The following is a 22685-nucleotide window of genomic DNA, read 5'->3' on the forward strand; positions in this document are numbered from 1 at the left end:
AGACCTAGATCTATATCAGACAAGGCATAAGATCTGAGAAAGGGCACGAAAGCCAGGCACAGTTTGCTTCCAATCTGATAGCCTGCTTCTTTGTATAAATGAGCTTCCAGAGTTGTCATTTCACTTTGCATAGAATGGCAAGACAAACATCATCGTCTCACTCAGGGAGATGTGTTGCAAGAACTCCAGTAGAAAAATACTTTTACTTCTGGATAGATAATGATACCTCTAGCAAGGATCATGCCCTGAGTATAGACTGGAGCTATTCTTTTACTCTCTCAGCATTGTTCCAGTTATCTCAGATGCTTGCAATTAATGAAGCAATGAAATCACTGGTCAATGACATGATGTCAACCATGGTTTAATTGTTAGTAACTATTTCATTAATAGATAGATAGGGAGTAGAGAATTAACTGTAAACTCAGACATCCAGCTATTGTCTGAAGTCTGAGGGTTTCTGCCAGTTCTCCACACGTGTTGCCCTCTGGAAACTAACCTATAAAGTCACAGCATGAGAAAATATCCAAGTATGAAAAACTGCGTATACAGTTAGTAACTCCTAGTGGTTTCACTGCATATGCAGTATGAGGAAATCACCTTGCCACACAGAACAGTGAAATCCAAACAGCTACTGCAAAGTCACTTAAAGATAGTTCTATGGGTGGTGTCAGCAAAGGACATGGATGCCATTTCCAGAATTACAGGGGACAGAGCTAGCCTAGCTTTCATCCAGCAAGATTGCTAGACAGCCCTCCTATAAACTGGTAGACGAATACTCAACGTCACCTGGAAAAACCACTATTAGACACTTCTTTCTGACTACAGGTGTGCAGCTTGTGAACTAAAAAAAGTAGATCAGAAGGAGTTGTCTCATGCTGAACCTGTTTATTGTACAGTGCATCCCTGTGCACTCGGGGTTTGTTAGGATGAAGCCAACCAGTTCAAGTTTTCCTCAAGAGATAGGGGGCCAAGATGGACAGCACTAACAACAGCACAGTCACCTGGCAGAATAAGCACCCAGGAGAGAGGCATCTGCACCAGGAGGGTGTGGGTGTGTTTCCTGGTGAGCTGCCTCTTTGCATGATGGGGCTTTTGTCTGAATTTTGGCTTTATGGTGAAAGAGGTCCCACAGATGCCTCGAGAGAAAGACCGCTCCTGAGTGGGGACAAACTGGTTCCTCTGGAGTGTAACTCGTTCCTTGGCTGTCTCAGAGAAGCTCTCTGAAGGAATTTCCAATGAACTGTGTTAGGTCAGCTTGGCTTGATTGTTTGTACTTTGGGTCTAACACACTTATCTGAGTAAAAGCTAAATGCTTCTCTCCGTAATTTTTGCCCCCCTTTATTCCATGCTTGAGTTTGTTCATCTGTTAGTGCTCTTGTCACTTACTGGGATATTCAGTCACTTGCGAAATAAGGTATATAAAGGAACAGGATAACAAATCTTACTAAATCATAAAAACAAATAAGCTAGTCATTAGCTGTTGTAGAGCAGAGTAGCTTTGCTGGCTTCGAAGTTGATGTTAAATGTTTTGGATAGTCATTAGGACTGAGAAGCCTCCAGGTGACTGAGCCCAGTCCTTCGCTACAATATCATACATTCTCTTTTGCCATCTCTCCAGCTTATTTAAGCAGCCTAAATGCCTGGGAAGGGTTTTTTCCTGTTATTTCAGTATCTGACTGTATTGTTAGAAATCTTATTTCCAGCCTAAATTCATGGATGCTATAGGCATATTATTTCCACAGTCTCTTGTGGAAAATCTCTTCAGCCTAATTAGTTCTGTACTAACTGATGTACATGAAGAAGCAACATAACTGCTTCTAGTACATCAGTTACTGGAGTTAATGAATAAACTTCATTTGGGCTGTGTGGCCTCTAGAGAGCAGAGCCACACCATGCCACCGCTAGCTGGAGCCCCGGGAGAAACAAAGCTGCATTTTGTTTTGCAATTTAGTCCAGCTGTTCCATCTTTCTTTTGATGTGACTGCAAGCTTTCATTTCTCATATGGGGTCACTCAGAGACTTTGTGCCAGATTTTTTTTGTGTCTACAATCCTTTTGAAGTAAGTTCTCTATTTATTTCCTTGTCCATTTTGCAACCATGTGCCATCTTAAATGCCTCTTCGTTGCATACAGGTTGTTGGAACCATACATATGTATATATATACAGGTTGTTGAAACCAAGCCTTGAAATTGTCTTATACGTGTCACAGAAATATTTCACTTATTGCATCCTAAGATCATGATCACACCCAGCCTGGAGGTCACAGTCATTCTACAATTAACTGGTATAGTTGAGTATACCATCTTTCCCTCCATTGTTTCCAGATGTGTTTCTCAAACAGAAATTCTTGTTACTCATTCTGAAGGGCTGGATTTTGCACTTTGTGCTATTCGCTTTCATTCCATTTCCATTACTTCTGTCCTCAGGGTCATCCAATTCTCTCTGCATGGTATTCTAGTCCTCCTCTGAATTGTCAGGGCCTTCCAACTTTGTGTCATCAACACATTTCACAAGCCCACTCCTACTTTTTGAGCCAAAACCATCCCTTGACGAACTCCATTAATTGCCTGTCTCCAGCTCAATACTTCCTCTCTCGACACAGTCTGCTGTCATCTCTGCTTTAACCAGTTTTCTACCCATCTTACAGTTTTTTTACTAATCCTCCTTTTCCTTAGCTAAGCAGACACTTTCTCACATGGCACCAAACCAACTGTTTTACTGAAATCCAGAACATTGTATTTCCCTTGTCTAGAGAAAACAGTCGTGTTAAAGAAAGATATTATACTAGTCTGGCATGATCAGACTATGACCAAACCAGTCTGAAAATGACATTTTCCATTTTTCTGCTTATCTTTATTCTTTCCTGCAACATTTGCTCTACAGACTTGCAGGCTGCTGCAAAGTAAATTACCTGAAGATATTCACAGCGCCTTCTCACTTTTTATCCCATTTTGAGAGATGGATATGATGTGTTCTGTTCTTCAGTCATCTCCCCTGCCTTAAGTGTCCAGGAGAGGGGGTTTGTAATGAACTGGCGATTTCATGTGCTGCTTCCTCAGGAGTTCTGCGGTGGAGATTAACCTGCTCCCTCCAATACAAGCTTGATGTAGCAGATGTGAGTTCTGCTTCCATCACCATAAGAGTAATTCTCTCTGGCCATATCATCTCTCTCTCTCTGTTGTCAATGTCTTTGTGTGTAAAGAAAAAAATGGCACGGTGTTTCAGTCTTAGGAAAAGTCATAATCAACCTCCACCCTGGACTATTGCATGGCAGTTCCTTTTTTTCTTTTGTGCTCAATTCCTATTCAGATGGCTGATTTTTTTGGTATTAGTTTTATTTCCTTTTTAGGGTCTAGCACAGCTTGACTTTTGGCAATTCTTACTTTACTTCTGCCCTTTGACCTCCAGACTGCTGCTTTCTTGTCTGATGAGTCTTTATTCTCATTTTTTTTAGGCCCTCTGTTATTATCCATGTGAATTTTAAGGTGGATTTTTATTCAGTTCCTTCCTACAAGGTCCCCTCCTACTTGTACCCTTACTTAGGAAACAAGTTACTGATAATTTTTAGACCTCTGACTCAAACGAATTTCAATTTTAAGTAGCTGTTGCTTTTCAGCCAATAGCAAAAAGTGAATACTTTTCTGAGGTACATCTTCAAATTTATGAATCTTTTATCTTCAAATCTACCATTATGATCCCTCATCTTATTTTATTCCTGACTTTTCCTGATCAGTGGGGAACTTGAAATACTTGTGTTTTTGCAAGGAGTCTTCTCCATGCATGTACAGAATGCCGCAAGTAGCAAAAATGATCAGAATAATTTTATAAAAACTGTGGGTTTTTTTTGTCTGTATACATACATATCTGCATGTTTATATATATGCTGAGAGAATGCATGTTAATGAAAGACTGAAAATGACCTATCAACCTTAGTTATTTCAATGACTTTAACAGTACCAAAGTGTGGTAATGGACCTTAGCAAATCATTCTACCACTGAAAAACTGAAAGGTAAATTGTCCCTATCTATCACAGCTCTCTCTTACTCTCTCTCTCTCTCCCTGTCACATATACACAAACAAAATAGTTTTTTTTTTTTTTTAGCATTACCACGTTGGCTAGGTAGGACTGAAAATGTACCCTGAGCAGACCACTGGTTTATGAAGCACCACTTTTACACAACTACACTAGAGAACAAGACCATACTTTAAAAATACCTCTGATAGGGTTACCCAATGTTGCACACAGTACTCTCTCTTAATATTTAGCATCTACTCTGCCAGAAAGCAATTTAAATTTTTTTTCATTCTCCTTGATTTGCTACCACTCAGAAATTGGACTGAGTTGCTACTCATTATTGGACAGCACTGATCATGAAAGTGCCTCAGAACTTAACAAGGTCCACTGTTATGAGTGATAACTAATGGCAGTAACAAGCACGGTTAATTTTAGTCTTGGCTGTTTATGTCTTGACCTAATCCAAATCAGAGCTATGGAGAAGATCTGAATGTTCTCCTTCTCTGAAGAGAACTTGCACAGGCTGGCATACACATTTCTTAGGGCCATGGCACGATGTGGCATTTTAAATAGGCATTTTTAGGTAGAAATGTTTGAGGTAAAACACTTAGTCATGTCATACAATGCTAAAGCCTTCCTGCCCCTTGCCCAATAGGAGTGAGGGATAGGGAGAAAACCTTTAGCACAGCTGATATCAGTACAAGACAGAGCTGTATTTCTGGTGCTCATAGTACTGTATGGGCTACACCCTTTGAGAGAGGAAGAAGGAATATCATGTTGCTTCCTTCCAGGCGTGCTGTCCAGCTGAGGTGCTCAAGTCTTTTCCAAGGACTGTACTCAAGGGACTCCTAGGACATCTCCTGCTTCTCTGCAGCATCAAAACCAAGTCATTCTGCATGCCACGGCATGGAGCAGGAGGTTTGGGACAGCATTGTGCACACAGTGAGATGTCCATCCTCAGCTAACCTGTGCATTTGCTTTAATCATTGCTTTGGGAAGATTGCTATAAGTCATTAGATTGTGTTCCAGATTTCTATCAATAGCTGCTTTATAACACCCCATGTTGTCATGACCATACTACATCATAAAATTGCCCCTTAGTTAGGTAAAACATTATCTGAAAGGATGCAAAACAGGCTTTACTAAATATGGATACTCACTACAGTGAGTGCTTTTCCAGTCAACTTTTAAAAGCATAAACAGAATCTCAGCTCTTGAGCCTATAAAAATTCGATGCTTCCCTAAACTTACTGGGTTTCTGCCTACTGAATGTGGGCTTTTTTCTCCTTCTCTGCACTGGAAGGAGAAACAGACCAGACAATACAGTAAAATTTTGCCCTATTATTATACATAAATCCTTTGGTTTGTTTTTTTTTTAATTGCACTGATAGTATACAAAAAAAATACCTTGGAACTCCAACACCAGCAGGTATATAATCTTCAGAGAGGCTGCTGCTCTGGATCTCTCTATAAAAAAGTGCTCTAGTGTGCGTTTAGGGTTTTCTCTCTTTTTTTGTCTCTCTCTCTATTGACTATACAGGGAACCAGAATAGACAGATGCCAAAGTTAAGATACTAAAAATACTTACACATGTGTCCACCACCCACTGAAATTAATGCGAGAAACTTGAGTGCCTCCCTGGTTGGAGAGAAATTAAGTATACTTGCAATTTAAGCATGTTAATTTGCATCTATGGTACGAAAAGTTTGTGTTGATTCTGCTCCCAGGCAACCTCCTACAAAAACGCAAGCTAATTGCTTTGACTGAGTCCTGGGATAATGTTTTGGACTCAGGAAGTCAGTTTTCTGGTAAAGGAAAACATCAGAGTCTGCACAGCTTGAAACTCGCTGCATGCACTCAGCCAGCCTGCATGTCACAGATGTTTTCTGTCTGTGGAAAGTCAGTGCTGAGCTGCCACACAGTGTGGATGGTAGCAAGCAGCTCAGCAACAGGTGCCTCATATCTGATGCACCTGAAGCAAAACTGTGCCTTTTTGCATTGCAAGAGATCAGTTTATGCAATGATGCGTTCTTTCTCAAATGACATCTGTAAGCAGGGCAAAGAAGCCTATTACTTGTCTACCCATATTTCTGATTTTACTCCTCAAAGCTTCTGATCACTCTCAAAGCCTGCTGGCTTCTAAACACCACCAGTGTAATTCCTCTAAATTGTAAGAAACATGTTAGAAGCAAGCAACAACTGCCAAATATTTTTAATTTGTCAAGGATCACCTTAAATCCGTGCTGTGAACAGAAGCACTGTTATTTTTGCCTAGAGCTTTACACTGGCAGAACCCGGATGTGCAGATACACCATACATACTCAACCTTCAGCCTTCTCCCAAGTGCCTCCAATGCTCAAAAGGTTTTACCATCCATTTTTTCCTCACCTAAAGGGTGGAATAAATTTTGCTTCTCATCTGGCTTTAATTTCAGGCAGTGCTAAGACAAGCAGAATCTCCAGTAGTATAGTGAGGAATTGGCTAGAAATATCCCTGCCCTGGCCAGGACACTACCTTCCCGGAGATAGGTTTGCCACAGCACAGTTGTCATGCACAGCTTATGCAAAGCACTCTTTGAAATATGGAAACATCTAGCATTTTTGCGTGGCAGCCAAGATAAGCCTTCAGTCCTGCCACTTCACCAGGACCCACCCTGCGCAACAGACTCAAGGCTCTAGCTCAAGTCGTGGAATGAGGCCACAGAGGCCAAGTGCTGCTCTGAGATGCACCCACATGACTCTACTGGGACAACGCATCTGAACAGGTGTGAGCCTGAGGAGGATCAAAACTCAGCATCAAAACAGCATTTTAAACTCACTGTGTTATTTTATCCCAGGTTTTCATTTTGTGGTCTCATTCTGTGATACACAGAGCCACTTCTGATCAGGTTCAGTCAGAGCCCAGAGCTCAGTGCATGGGAACTTCAGAAAGGACCTCATACTCCTGGGCCCTAAAGCTGGCTGGAAAATTCCTCAGGGAGAGCTTTGCAAATGCTCAGTATTCAGCCTAGGTGCCAGAGTTTTACAAAGTGCTCATTATAAATCTTGTGGAAAATCTGACAGCATTGAGAAATGTCTGAAACGGAGCGGATCTTTTCTAGAAGCTGGATTTTCAGTATACCACAAACTGCTCTATTTTTAAGTCTCTATTTTAGGGTACTGGGTTTTTATTAGTCAGTTGGTAGCCAATTAACAGTTAAAAAACCCTCACCAACTGATACCCCTCCGCCCTTCCGGCTAAATGATCATCTGAGAGAGAAACAGCATCAAGCTATTTTCCTTCATATGACATATCAAGTGGACAGCATCTTGCAAGCCAAAGACATAAACACTAACTCACCCACATAATTTTATTAGACTAAAATAGAACCATATGATGTTTCTGTATCAATGCCTGAAAAATCAGTTCACTAGATTCCGGCAATATAATGTGTCCCTAACACTTTTGTTCAAACACATATAAAGCCCAGTGAAAAACAGGGAAAGTTATTTTCAAGGAATAGCTGGAAAGCAGTTGCCCAGAACAGAAGTTACATCAGCTGTTTGCCATTACTGCCACTGACGATAACTCAGAATATGTTCACAATGCAGTGTATACAATAAACTACATTTTATAGGTGCTATTCAATAGCCAGTGAAGTAAATGAAAAGACCCAGATTGAGTTCAGTGGATTTTGGAGCTGCCGCTGTGCTTCACACCTCCCATTACAGTCACACATTCAAACACTACCAACACCATGTATCACACACTAAGTTAGAAACGGTGCTACCTAGCTTTAGGAATAACCATACAGTCGAGGTAACATCTACCCAGAAGACAATTGCTCCCATCTGTTTGAAAAAATGACACAGCTTAGTTATAGTTACATACTTTCATAGGAAGAATAGCAGCAGAAATATATGAATTCTGGCTTCAGTGCTATTTCCCTAAACTACTGTTATTCAGCAGAGTTTCAATTTTCCAGGCAATGGAACAAAATATAAATTACTTACAAAACCTGCTGTCTGAACTAGCATATTTGAAAACAGAATGTAGTGATTTATGCAGTATCTTGTCATCAAGGAATCTCAAATTATTTTACAAATGAGAATGACCCCAAAGTATCCTCTGCCATTATCTCCATTCCACAGAGCATGCAGAGTTTTCTCTGCTGAGTGACTTGCTGCATCTGACTAGCAGAGCCAGGAGCAGGGGCCTCAGTAGTATTGTCTTAGTGACATTTTCTGCCATAGTATTGCTTCTTGCTCTCAGCAGGATCTGTTAATGCTCAGAGCCACATAGAGTGAGATGAGCAGGTAACATTGCTTACTACAGATCTATCTAATATAGTTAGAAACAGCTGCTTGAGACTGGCAAGTCTGGAACAGGAGCCTTCAGTGCCCAAGCTTAGGAAAGGCCTTGTAATTCTCAGGTGCTATATCACAGAATCATAGAGACATAGAATTGCTTGGGTTGGAAGGGACCTTAAAGATCATTGAGCTCCAATCTCCCTGCCATGGGCAGGGTAACCAGCCACTAGGTCAGCTTGCTCAGGGTCCCATCCAACCTGGCCAGGGTAGATGAGGAACTGGAGAGCAGCAACTCACAACACCATTACTTGAGACAATGAAGGCAGGGTAGGCCTTCATGCTGTAAAGCTTGACATCACAGGAAGGGGTTGGAATAAGAGAAGCCTGCAGCACACAAGCATGTAGGTATGGAAGCTGAGCTCCCCATCTCTGATGATCAGGGAGTTGTAGGGTCTGTTGTCTGTCTCGCAGCACCCAACGATTCTCTTCAGCTCTGCCTTTGGCGAACCAGCTGATCCTCATCCCTCTCCCAACCAACACATGCACACACACAGGCATCTCATTTCTTGCCTGTCTTTGTCACTAACTTTCCCAAGATGGCAGTCCTTAAGTGAGTCCATGAACTGCAGCAAATTGTTTCTTTTCACTGCTTCTCTACAACTTCCAGTCCGCTGAATCTAGGACCTATTGACTGTACTTCATCTCAGCTCTAACAGCATGCTGTCTTCCCATGAGAGACTGACCAGTGCTGTCCCTTGAATGCTAAGAAGCAGGGAGGATCACAGAATCATAGCATATGACAAGTTGGAAGGGATCCATAAAGATCATCAAGTTCAACTCCTAGCTTTTCCTAATACCCAACTTGAATGAGAGACGGCTGTTGCCCTCCCACAACCACGTGTACATGCCATCAAGCAGCAAAGCCATGTCTTGGTTTTTTGTTTTTTTTTTAAAACAAAGGTCTGTTCTCAGCTCTATTTAGTGTATGGAGTGCTTGTGGTTTTTATTTAGAGGATGACTGGGATTGTTGTACATTGATTTCCCTGTAATTTGCAATTAGGGAAAGGCTAGTGTGATCTCCACGCACAACTTTGCACTAGCACTGAGGGCATCTCTGTGCCTCTGTTTTGACTACTCATTCTCAGACACCACCGGCCTCCAAACAAAATGAGTGATGTGGTGTTTCAGCATGTATGAGAAAACTATCAGACTGTTTCAAAACACATCTGAGCCAAAAAAATGTTGAAGATTCAGGAGAATTTATAGGGTAAAAAAAAAAATCAAACAAATCTGGATATTCTCTGAGCTAAGGTGATATAAGACAGATGATACTGAAAAGACACAACTATCTAGGATATTCATTCATATTAAAATTTTCAGTAGTATAATCACAGCCAAAAGAAACCAACTCTTCTTTCATTGCAATTATTTTAAATAAAATACGTCATATTTCTCAGCCTGATGTTTGGCACTAAGATAAAATTGTACTTGAAATGAAGCAATAAAACACAATTAGCCATTTTATGTAGCTATGGTAGTTTCAAATCCATTCTGAGCTAATAAAAAATTGTAGTCTTTTTGAGTCAACAATAAATCACAGATTAAGATGCCTACCAGAAACAAACACCAGTTCTACGTTTTAACAAGTAACATTTAGTATTGTAGCCTCTCTGCCTGTTCTTTGTTCTCCTCCTCACACCTTTATTCCATCAAAAGAGTTGATTTATGCCACCATAGTCAAGACTTCATTACCTGCTATTTAACCCAGTGGAAATAAACCCTGTCTTGAGCAATCTGGAATATGTGAAAAATCAGAAGTTTTATTTTTGATCTTTTTCTTTTGGATATTGAACAGAAACGCCTTTTCCCTCACAAGCAACTACCTTGATTTTTTTTTTTTCGTTTCTTTCAGCAACAAGGAATGGAAGATTAAAGAAACGGGATATGGTTTATAAAACCTTTTTCCACAGGCGTGCCCTATATGACAGACTGTGTCCCTGGAACACCTTGGCTCAAATGTAGTAGCTGTGGGTGTGGTGATTATTTCCTGGCACAAGGAGGGATTTCAGGAAAGCACTGACTCTGCCTTCTCCACCCAGGCAGGTTCCTGACCTCTACTTACAAGCGACAAGAGCTCTCATGTGCATAAATCCTACAGGATCCTTAAGGCAAAACCACTCAGTGTTTGCATTGTGGGTCTGTTCCCTTGAAAATATAAACGTGTGTGCAGCGTGCCTGAGGGTACCCAGGTCTGAATTATAGAGTGCCTTGTGAGCAGCTGTGGCATTTGGTCTGAAGATACTCCCCATGCCTCCCTCTCCACTTCCCACTTTTTACTTTAAATTCAGCTTTTCAAAAGCTTGTTACCAAAAATACTCTGATAGATTCGTGGTGGTGCTGACTAGCAATAGCTTTGCAAAAGGGAGTGAAAGATCACTTCATAGACTTCAGCTTCTTCCTGGAATTGCTGTTTTTTTTCCTTTCACTTTTTTCTTTCTTGGCAGATATATTTTAAAAAGAAAAAAAGAGCGTATGAATTTACTGCTATGTGGGGCTGTTAGATGGGTAGCCACAGAGATCAAAGTGTTCTCTCCACTAAGTAAGTATAGTATGGAAAGTGCCAATTCTCTTTTTCCTAAGTCTATTCTGAGGGAGTACATTTGTTGGGTGAGACCTTGCACAACCAGGTCTGAAGAAAGCTTGAGCTACAGAAAGTCAGGTTGAACAGGAAGAATGGACACAGGAGTTCTGTGTCCAGATCAGGCTTATAGGTGATAATGGCCCAATTTTACCTCTACTCTTTTCCACACTTCATCTGGCTTCTCCTGGGAGCTTCTCAGTGTGACTGTGACAGTAGTGAGAAGGTCATCACTGGACTGTGGCAGCAGTAGGACCAGGAAGTCTCTGGCATCATGTGTAGGCTTCTTGCTTTCTTTTTCAAAGAAAAAGAAAAAAAAACAGAACTGCAAATGTGGTCAGTGCCAAACACCAAAACACTGTGTCTGGTCAATAAATGACTCTTCTCTTTTCACTGAAGAGAAAGATCAAAGTATTATGATTAAACTTGGTAAGGAGAACGTGGTGGGGAAGACAGGCCAAGGAACAAGAGGAGCATGAAATGGAAAATGACAGACTAAGTTTTAGGCACATATTAGAGCAAACCTGCACAGGAAGTACAGCTTCTATTGTCTGCATGTAACAAATGAGTCACGGATTGACTTGAGACAGTGGAGCAGTTGCCAAGAGTTCTGCAGTCTTAGGAGGAGTCTTTGAGACATCTTTGCCGAGAGTGGCCAGGGTCAACACAGGGGATTCATCCAGTGATAAAGCAGTCATTTAGCAAGCCTAGTCTTTGGGAGCCTCAAAGTTTACTTGTGCTTGAATGGAACCCTATCTTTGTTTAACCAAGTTCTAGAAAAGGAAAGCACTGGAAAGATCAGGGCAGAATTATCTGGACCTGAAAAAGGGAGGCTAGGGGAAATGAAGAGGAGAAAAATGCACAAAAATGAGGTATGCTCTCTACAACATCCTTTCTCAAGGATGGGCTGGTACCCAAGATTCCTGGTAATTCCTCTGGTTTCCAGGAAATATCAGCAAAATTCACAAGAAAAACTTATGTTTGATTCTCCTTGGGTACAGATCTGCGCCTCAGTCCCTGCTATACAACACACTAAGTCACATCTCTGTTCACTACAACTAAGCTTACCATTACACACAGGGAAACTGTACACAGAAATGCCTATTGACTTAAAGAGCGTTACTGAGTTTGAAGCCAACTGCTCAAAAGCAAGGAAATTGCTGCTCAGACTAAACTCACACCCTTCCTTACATGGATGGATTGTGATAGGACCTTTAATTGCTTCACTGAAAATGATATTTTCCTTCTTCAGGCACAAGTCATTCAGACACAGTTATTTGGTGGCAATAACAAGAATCAGCAAACTTACTTGGCAAACAGCTATTTTATATATTTTTTTCCTCTCTGTATAATGTAGCCTTGGGTCTTGGTTATTTCCATATGATTGAGATGCAAAGTGATGAATATTTTTTTGGCAGCCTTACCTGCAAGTGGTTTGATCCAAAAGGGGCTATGGGGAAAAAGCTCCAGTGTTTACTTCTGGCACTGAACACTTAAAAGGTGAGATATCTTCAGGATATGCTATTACACTCACTCAATCCAGTCCTGCAGGTAAAAGAGTTCATTCCCAATTTACAGAGGGGAACAGAAACACGGGAAATAGATCAGCAGTGACCAAACTGCGTTTGTAGGCATTACCTTGTATGGAGAATTCAGCAAGGAAAAAATGCAAATACTTCATTAAAGATGACTTCTTCATTAATGCACATATGCAACATTCAGTGAAGACTGCCCAAAACTCAACGTGTCAACCTGTAAGCCTCTTCAAAATAAACAGCAGAGATGAGGAAGGCATGTTTTCTGGAATTATACATGACAGAGATAACAAAAAAAAAATTGTTTTCTGCAGCATCAAGATAACTTGAACTATGAACTCCTTCACGAAAAGCGATGGGGAATATAAATTAAGCTTTCTAACTGCCCAGTTTTTTCTTGTTCTTGAAGAATATTTTAGAAAATATGTGCATTTTCCTTAAGGACTTAGCTTGGCTAAAAAATTCAGTCTTTTCCCCACCTCATGGACTTTTTATGCTATGGAGCACAAACAGAATGCATCCAACAAAGCACCTAAATACATGCTTAACTTCAGTGGAACTGCTCACATGTTTACAATTAATGGTATGTGTGTTACATGGGTGGAATAGTCAAAGAAGCTGATGGAGAACGGCTGCAAACCCTACTGACAGAGAGCCAGTACGGGCATTTGACTCTCTAATATTTAAAAACTCTTAAACAAACAGTGTTGAGGCTCAAAGGAGAATTTTCAATACTGTGTCAATATGCTATAATTCAGTGGTAAAATACGATGCTACTAAGTGAATGAAGTACCCATGAAGTCTCTCTTTGCCATGCCTTACAAGTACAGAAGAACAAAATCCATATGCAAGCACTTTCAGCGTTCACTTGGCGGTGACTGTTCTGCACACAGATGTCCTTGTGCTTGTCACAGTTACCCACTACACTGCATACCCAGCTGTTAACCACCACTTTAACTCCCTGTGCAACATTACCTATACAAGGAACACACGTTTAGAGTGTTGGAGATTACTGTCAATTAACTTAGAATACCAACCAAAGCATAGGAAAACTCTATTACTAATCCTGTGCCTCAGTTTCTTCACTGGAGAGAATGGAAATGATTATTCCAACTGCCTCCAACTGTTTTCAGAAAGATGCTGGAAGGCACCTTTTTCTTTCACAGACTGCTCCTTGCCAAATACCAGATTTTCATCTGAAAAGATTTGGCTATTATACCCATTCCAAAGATCTGGGGGAAATGGTGGGAAAAGTGTATTTTTTGTTACATTTTGGTTTTGCTTGATTCATGCCCAAATTTTCCAAAAATACTTTTGGAAAGAGAACAGTGCTGGACTAAGTTCAGCCAAAGAGGCTAAAGTTTATGAAAATAATAAATAACTAAAACTGGGACTTTTGAATGGAAATGTTTAGATAAACTAAATATTAGTGCTTCAACACACAGGTGCTTCACTGAATTTTTGAGTCAGAAGTATAGAAGACAGGAAATGAGTGGGAGAAAAAAATCCCCATTTTTTTTCTGCTGGTATATTTTTTTAAATGAAAATAGGAAGAAAATAAAAGAAGATGTCATGTACAGTATGTGATAGTGATAGAGTTGGCTTAGACTAATGACACATCCTTGTGCTTTTTGAGTGACTCATCTATAGAGGTCAATGTGAATCAAAATTGAAAGTGGAAAAGTTCCGTACAATTTATTCCAAATGTTGCAAAAACTAAGACTCCAAAGTCAACAGATCAGTTAAATTCAAATAAGCAGGAGTCTGTGTCCCATTGAAGGGGATGGCATCTAACATCATACTTCAGTACATTAGTACATATTAGTGTCATAAAAAGGTACCTTCCACAGTTGTGTAATAAGGGTAAGTTTAAAAAAGGGAAAAAAGAATAAAGTTGTGGAAGTATTTTAGTTTGCTGTAGGTTACTGACTGACAGTGTTGATACCAGTAAAATTTGAAGACAAGGAAGTTAAGCAAATCTTAAAACTAAGAAACATAGAGCTTTCAATATGGCCATCAAAAAGCATCTGATGTGGCTCAGAAAAGTTGTCTGATCTTTCTCTCATCAAATTTCTACTGACAAATATAGTCGCAAATGTTTAAGCGCTCAGGAAAGGAGTTACATTTATCTTATTTCCATTAATTTTATTGATGTGAACATTTATGCATATCATTTGAAGTATTTGCCTTCTCTCTGGCAGTGCTGTTTAGTGTCAGCAAGGCACTCCACACAAACTCAGGAGCTGCCAGGACAAACCAGATCATAGTATGATACCTCAGCCATTGATAAACACCTGCTTATCCCCAGTGACACAAGAGAAGTATGCAATAATGTCACAGCAGTTATCTATCTTTTGATTCAGTCCATGCAGTTGGGACCACGCAGCTTTGTTATTAGCTCAACTTGTTCTTTACAGGACAATTTTCACCTGTCTATACTGAAACCATGCATTTCTCATGAGTCACCTCTTTGGTTTCTATAACGGTCATCTCCACAGAAATTAACATTTTTTGTGAATCATTCCCATCACTCCTGGCAATAAATGGAACTCCAGGCTTCTCTTAGTGGTCTTCAAGCTGGACCCCAGAGTATCCTCTGCTCCTTTTAAACAGACTTCAGAAAAACAAATAAAAATCTGACTCACAAAATATGAGATCAAAATCTGCTCTTACCATTAGCATTGTCAATGGTCTAAAACAAGAATAACTGGCCTTCCAGGAATGTCTGAAGGCCTTTGAACCTGGGGCCAAAATGACAGGGTTGAAAGTCTGGCAGGATATATGCACCCATGCATAACTGAGGAGTAGAGGTAAAAGCTCTGGCAGCCATCAGGAGTTCTCCTGAGCTCCAAGAGCCATGACTTGCTGATGAGTTAACAGCTGGCACATGGGCCCAATTAATACACTCCAGCCTTGGAATGATTTTTCTAGCTCTACAATGAGAGCTTACCACTCCCCCCCCCCCCCNCCCCCCCCCCTTTTTTTTTTTTGTCTTTAACAGATTTCTGGTAACACTTTTCAACATTTAGAATACATTTCTTCTGGAGTAGAGATAACTGTTTCTATTAGTTCTTAAATTCCTGATGACTTAACTGAGAGTTCAGTCCATAGCTAGAGAGATATGAATGTGGAGCACTGAGGTCACTTGTCCTTCCTGAACAAGGAAGAGAAGAAATCAAGAGAAGACAAATATCTCAGGAGGAAGAGTGGCACAGTATTGAGAAGAGAATAAGCTCTCGAGAGAGAAAGAAAATAGAGTAAAATTAGGAAATTTTGATCTAGTAAACTAAGTTAGTGAGGCCAGGAGAAAGGAAAAACTGAATCTCAGGCAAGTACTGGCATTCGTTCATCTAGTGCTTATACTGCAAAACATCACACATGAAAGTTGTGATTTTTTGAAGCTTCTTAAAAGATGTGCATGCACATTCCTGGGACTTTTATTTGGAGATGAATGTCTGAATTTCCCCCAGTAGAACTGAAAATCCTGCTCAAAGTACTTCTCTACCTTGACAGGCTGAGCAGCTCATGTTGTAGTGTAATGCTACTTATATTTAGTCAGTAAAAGAGAGGAGCATCAGAAACAGTGAATTTATGTTTTTCCCCCCTTCTGAATTTCATAGAAATGCAAATTCTTCTTTCACCTCAAATACTATACTTGGCAGCCCAACCTTACTACGTGCTTAGGCAATCAGAAGTTAAACATTGATACATACACAGAACTGGCATATGTTTTCATCCTATTTCTTTCTGATTAAGTAGACCAAAAAGCATGCATATGCCTGAGTTGACCTTTTGTGGCTGTACACACATTGCCCAGGAGAAGGAAGAAGCTACCACATACTTATTCTTCTGTGGTGGAAGACCAGCTTGCTCTTTTCCCTATCATCTTCAAGATTTTAGGAGGTCCAATCCTGTTCCATGTCATTCTTCTTCCAAGAGATATAGCTCAGCAGGGGCCTATTGCTTTCCCATCCGCTTTTATACATTTACAAAACATAAATTAGTTCAGACCACATTAACATACAGTTCTGCTAGATCCATTACAAAAGCTGGAACTCCTTCCAAGCCAAGCAGTAGTGCTTTATTTCAGATTACTCTAAATCATGACTAGTCCTTTCTGCCTTTTGACTAATGGGATGTGATACAGGAGATGACCTTTGATTGGGCATGGTCAGATCTTCGGTTTGACTTTTGCTGTTGTTGGCCCTGCTAGCAGTGAGAGCCAACACTGCTGCTAGCTTCTGCAGAAAACGCTCTCCTCTGGTGATTTCATGGGTTGCTCACACTACAGAGCAAGAAGTTGAGGCTGTGCAAAAGCGTATGGCCTCAGGTAGTAAAAGTGGAACAAGTAGCTCTCAGAGAGCAGGAAATAAAGCTGATACACAAGAGAGACTCAAATCCAACAATGTGAACACTTGATTTTCAGCTGTGCCTGATTTCAATCTTCCAGAAGTTTCCAGACTTCTACTGATATCAATTGGTGATAAACGTGCTCAAGATCTCCAGAAACTGCAGTATTTCAGTTCTCTTCTACAGGACCATAGTCTGATTGCTATGGTACAGGGCAAGTCCAGAACTCCCCTGTAAAACCACACTGTCTGTAGTTAGAGACAGAGGTCTTAGCTGTTCCTTAGAGTTCCATACCACTTAAACTCTGGCTTCCCCACTGCCATAAGTCTCACTGTCTAAAGCTCTAGCATAAACAAAGTATGGAAAACAGCTGTTTAAATACCTCTGGCAGGCCACTACACCAGACAACTGCCAACTTTGATGTTTTCCAAAACTGGTATTGCGTATGTTAGGTCTTTTTAGAGACATTTACCTCCCAGTGGCTATACTTTCACATACAGAGAGATAAGGTACCCCTTCTCCTGGGAGGTAAATCCCTTTCTACTCGCTTTCTCAGTGCTTTTTAAAATATAATGTACAAAAGAGCTCTCCAGTTGCACAACACAACCTACAGTAATGTGACAGAAAACACAACAATCATAGCTGAGGGGCACAACCCCAGGCTACAGCAGATGAGAACAAGCCCCCATGGAGCAGCTATGGATGGAGAAACAAAGGAAAAAAAAAAAAAACAAATGCTAACCTTCAGAAGACCTCCAATAGGCAGGGATCTTTAACAAAATACCTTTACCTCCACTGCCAACCCTTAAATGAAGTCTGGGAAGGGGTGGATCCTGGCCCCACCCCTTCTGGTCACTCAGGTGCATTGCTTGCACCGGAGCTCCCCTGGGTTGGTCCTGCCTTCCCACCACCAGGTGCTCCATCACTGATGCCTTGATTTTGCATTTCCACTACACTTACTAAGGATCCAGCGCTGTGAAACCAAATGCAAGCGAAGGATCTAGAGTGAAAGTTCACAGTGAAAAACAAACAACTGATAATAAACACACACACACACACAGTAAAAAAGAAAAAAAAAAGGAGGTGGTTCTGTGCAAAACCAGTCTGTAATTTTCATGTTAGCAAGTAGCTTCCACTTTTTCAGTTGGCGTTGTACTTGTGGCTGGGAAGGATCAGGTATCATTTCTCAGACATACATGAGTAGGTAGATCCAGTGCGCTGAAGAAACTCTGGCTCAAGTAAATGCCTTGTGTCCTTCCTACCTAATTTCTGAAGCAATTTCAGTTGACTATATTAGCTTTTGTTTCCCCTGCTAAAATCAGTGCTATTTCTCCTGCCTAGAAGTAGCCACATTTCAGTGACAGGCGACATGAGCTCTGCAAATACAGAGCCAAATTCCATTGCAACACCAGAGCATGTACGTATGGTAGAAATGGATTTGTGCACTATGGAACAAATGGGATTGCACTATGGCTCTATGAGACAGGCAGAGGATGAAATCATCTTTATCATCTATTACCATTAATTCATGCTACGGAAAACTGCTCATCAATGGAATACTGAACAACCAGCATTCGGTTTGAAGACTGAAGTACCATACCTGCAGTGTCAGCAGCCCTGGCTTGGAGCTACACCTCCATGAAGTGTGGCCTCAAAATCCTGTGTGTATGTGTGTGCAGTGACCCAAACAGAAAAGGAATTTTTGACATGTAAACAACTATTTTGTCTTCTGCACTCTTGAACATAGACCCATTATCTTATCGTTCATTAGCAGACTACTGAGTTCACATAATTGGTAATAGTTTCTGGAAGCTGTTTGGCAAGCAGATATGGAAATTACTAACTCACAGCTGGGTAAGAAAAAATGGCAAACATACATGTTGTGCTTGCTCTCTTCCCTCGCCCCTTCCCTCCCCCCTGCACTCTCTTCCTTGGACACTGTAGATTTATGGCCTCACAGTATTCACAGATGATGTTTTCATAGTCACTAATGAGGTCCCAGCAGTTTTTTAACAATAACAGGACATTACTACTCCTAAGATATATTATGTGATTTCCCCATTTTTCTCCATTTCGGCTGAATACTCAGATGTGTGCTAGCTGAAAAATCTCCTGTTTTATTATTATTATGATTGATAGTCCAGTCACGTGATATAAATGACTGCTGAACTGTAACTTCCAAATTGTTAATTTGTATACAACCTTAGAATATAATCTTTTAACACATTGCTCATGGATTTGTACATACAAATGCCAAAACGATCTTTGGTTGTTTTTGTTTCTAGAGACAAAAGGGCAAGACAGCAGAGATCACTTTTCAGTACTCCTGTGCATTCATTTTTCCTCCCTGCAAGAATCTGGCTTCAGCCCATCATAGCTGGCAGTGTACTCTGAAAATATTTACTGGTAATAATTGAAAATAATTGTTTAGAGACCTATGACCCTTCAATGTTTATTCTCCAATTCAGGAAAGCATTTAAGCATTTGCTTTATTTTACATCTGTGTTTAAGTTACACTAACTTTGAGATAAGGTGGATTTTGAAGGCTTTCTTTTTCTTGAACTTAAGTTCTTATACATAAACCGTTTGATTATAGACAAGTAAGTTTTATTTAGGATAGTCACAACCATGCTGCTTTCTTAAGTCAGATCTAGAAGTTGCTGTCATTTACAGTCATAATGTTTACAAGCTCTTAAAGAAGAAGTCATGTTTAATACAGGAGAATTTAATATGCTAGCGTGTTCACTTAACGAAGCAGATTTTGGGAGATGAGCCTCTTGCTCACCTAGATTTCTGAAGTACCAATTTCTTACCTTCTATTTTGCCTATGGCCTAAAGCCTTTCCTTTAAAGAGTGATGTTGAAGTCTTTTCTGCTAGTTAAATACTTGTAATGAGGACCACTCATTGAAACTGTCCAAAGTCCCAGCCATTCCAGCATCTACACACTTTCAGCCTTGAAGGAATGAATATTCACACTGACTTCATGCAGATGAGACTACACACACCCCAAACATTAACCATGTGTGTAGCCTCTTACAGGTTTAGGACCAAATAAGCTCTTTGGTGGGAATGAGTAAATCTATGGTCAGGAAAAACCCTGGAACTGCTATTTTCACATTAGATCACACACCTTACTTAAGAACTTCCAAGTCCCCTAGGTCTGCATGCAACTTGCTACGCTTTTCAGAGAGTATGCAAAACAGAGAACAAAATCCACACCCAGTGAAATCAACAGTTTTGCCAACAGGGTCCCTGTGAGCAGAATCCCTCTTCAAAAAACACGCATTGAATTTTGGGTTTGTTTATGAAAGCAATGTTTGGGGTTTTTTTGTTATTCTCCTTAGACTACATTTATCTCCCCCTCTCTTTCCTATGTGGATTGAGCTGAAAGGGAGGGCAGAAGACACAATGGGTGAAAGAGGCTGCAGGAAAGAGGAGAAACTCCTATAGTTTGGGCCCAACAAACAAAGATTTCATTGGGTCTGATTTCCATTCCTTCTAATATCAGGTGGACTTTTCCAGGAGTTTTTTGAATTGAAAATATTACGTGCTATAATTTTTGTTCCTGACAGATGCAGGAATAACAAGCTGTAGTTTTTGTTTAGCAAATGTCCATCTTGAGTTCGTAGTGAGGTCCTCATTGTCAGGAACTTTCTTCTGTTCAAGTTAGATTTGGTGTCAGTTTGTTAGATTTTAATGCTGCAATTTGTAAGCATGGACACCAGTTCTGTGTTCCTTTTTAACCTCAATTGCCAGATCTAGCCAACACATGGTTCCAATTTTGCCCCACCTCAAATTCTTATGATGTAAATTTTCATGGAAAAGTGTCACTTTGAAAACCAAAAAGCTCCATCAAGCAACTTAACATTTCATCAGCAGATATATTTGCAGCTATTATCAGCAACTTGCTCTTGGCAACACCCCAGTGCACTCTCCCAACAGTGGATTTTTGCCCCTTGTTAGCTGTTAAAGCTGTAATATTTTCCTTGAAAATTACTTGCAAGACTCTTATCCCCAAACCCCTAGTATCTCCCTCTGTCTTTGAAATGCTTAGGCCATTTCCAGCCACTGAAAAAGAGCCAGTCCTTTAGTGCAGATGACTGAAGACTTGGAAAGGGAGAGGAAAGTCACAGAACCACAGAGGAAAATGAAAATGTTCTTTTCTTTTTTTCTTGGAATGATAATGTCTCCATCTAAGTTCTTCTGTTTTCCCTGGTTATTATATTCTTACAGCTCTTGGTTATCTTACCTGCCTGACAGCACTCAAACAAACACCAGATGGACCAAGGTTTCCATTCCCATTTTGCAATCACTTTTCTTTTCCTTGAGACTTAACTACAAAAAAAAAGAAGAGAAACAGACATTAGTCATGATCAAAATTAAAATATCAAGTTGTCCCATGAGTGACAGAATTAGTGAGCCTGGCCTCCCACAAGACTGTCCTCATTCCTCTGCCTATTACATCAAAAACTTGCTCATATTCCCTATAGTGCCAGATCAGAAATAGACAGCATTTACTATGGCGAGCTTGTGGTAATGCATGCGGTGAACGACCAGTTGGCTGCAACCAAAGAAAACAGATAATGGCAAAATAGAAAATGCTTTTCCTTTGGGTGTCTGGGGTGGGAACAGGGAGACTCTTCCTGATCCAGCCATCAGTCTTCCTGAACTTAAAGTCTGTGAATTTCCTACACCTCTTCTACATTTCTTAGGAAATGTTTAATGGATTTGAAAGTGATTTATATTGGGAAGAATCAGCAAATACTGTGATTACCAAATCATTGTCTCTGTACAAATCCATTCAAAAAATAGGGGATACAGATTTCTGTGCATCAGGTGGCCCTGTCCCTTGCAGGGAGTTGGGGGCTCTCTTTGCTCCTGCAAGAGGCAGAGACTTTTAGTTCCTGCTGAAGTCCCTAACCCAAGAAGATGCTGCTGCTGACTTTACCAAAACTGCTTACCACACAGGGGCCAGGGTTCCTCTGGTTATGAGCTTTCCTGAGAGAAGTGGTGATACGCTGATGTTTCAAACATGGAGTTGCAGTGTGGCAGAGCATCCGATTTGGAGCAAAAAAGCTCCTACCAGCTTTGCCCAGGGGCAGAGGACCGACAGCAGCCCCAGGTTTGCTGGGTCTGTATGTACTTACCTATGCAACATGTTCACCTGTTTTACTGATTTCTTAACATGGTCAGAGGCTCTGTCTGCTCCAAAATCCTGCCACAAATCCAGCTGTTTGCCTCCAAGTAAATTCTCACCCACAGATGTTTTAGTGGCAAAAACAGTGTCTCACCAGACAGAAGAATTATTTCAGCTGAAGCCGGGGAGCTTTACCCTAAAAGCAAAGGGGCAATAATTTTTCATGTAAGAGCCTAAAAAATATGTTGCCCTGGGCCAGGTGCCCAGGGCTGGTCCTGGCAGCAGGCTTGGCTGGTCCAGGTGGACCCCATCAGTCTTGGGGTCCCTTCTGAGCAGATCCCAGCAATGGGCTGGGGGGCAGGTTTGACAGAAAAGCAGTTTCATATTGCACCCCTTGCTTGCTGCTTGGTGGGCCATGCCCCCAGATGACCATTGAGGAAAGTGAAGCCAATAAGTAAAGGCTGGGTTCCCAGAATGTGTTTTAGACTTAAATGTCCTGATTTGGAAAGGCATGAAGGCATCAGCTCTTCCCATTGACTCTGGTTGGCAGTATAGGCCCTTCACACATCAGATCACTTATTTAGAGCCCTAAATTTAGAACCTGAACTCTCAGCAAGGCAGGAAATATCAGCCATGGTTTTGTCACTGCTATGTGCACAGCAAAAGCGTACAGCCCTGCCTCCAACTGCTTTTCAGGCAATTTGTCCTTTTTTGTCTTT

At 40.8% G+C, this 22685-nt stretch overlaps 1 long non-coding RNA gene across 7 annotated transcripts in view; it reads right to left on the reverse strand.

Moving 5' to 3' along the window:
- The window catches only part of LOC110394527, a 78881-nt gene that overhangs the window by 13298 nt on the left and 42898 nt on the right, over nucleotides 1-22685 (reverse strand). For 6 of the 7 annotated variants that reach the window (XR_002435691.1, XR_002435690.1, XR_002435693.1 and 3 more), the window contains 5 exons: nucleotides 21977-22162; nucleotides 21079-21164; nucleotides 12582-12705; nucleotides 12368-12488; nucleotides 11098-11237 (listed from right to left, as the gene is read on the reverse strand). This is a non-coding gene — a long non-coding RNA (uncharacterized LOC110394527). Of the gene's footprint in view, nucleotides 1-11097; nucleotides 11238-12367; nucleotides 12489-12581; nucleotides 12744-21078; nucleotides 21165-21976; nucleotides 22163-22685 lie in introns of all 7 variants that reach the window. The other variant, XR_002435688.1, reaches the window with a different exon arrangement.

Source organism: Numida meleagris, chromosome 2 (assembly GCF_002078875.1).
Source record: "Numida meleagris isolate 19003 breed g44 Domestic line chromosome 2, NumMel1.0, whole genome shotgun sequence".
NCBI lineage: Eukaryota > Metazoa > Chordata > Aves > Galliformes > Numididae > Numida > Numida meleagris.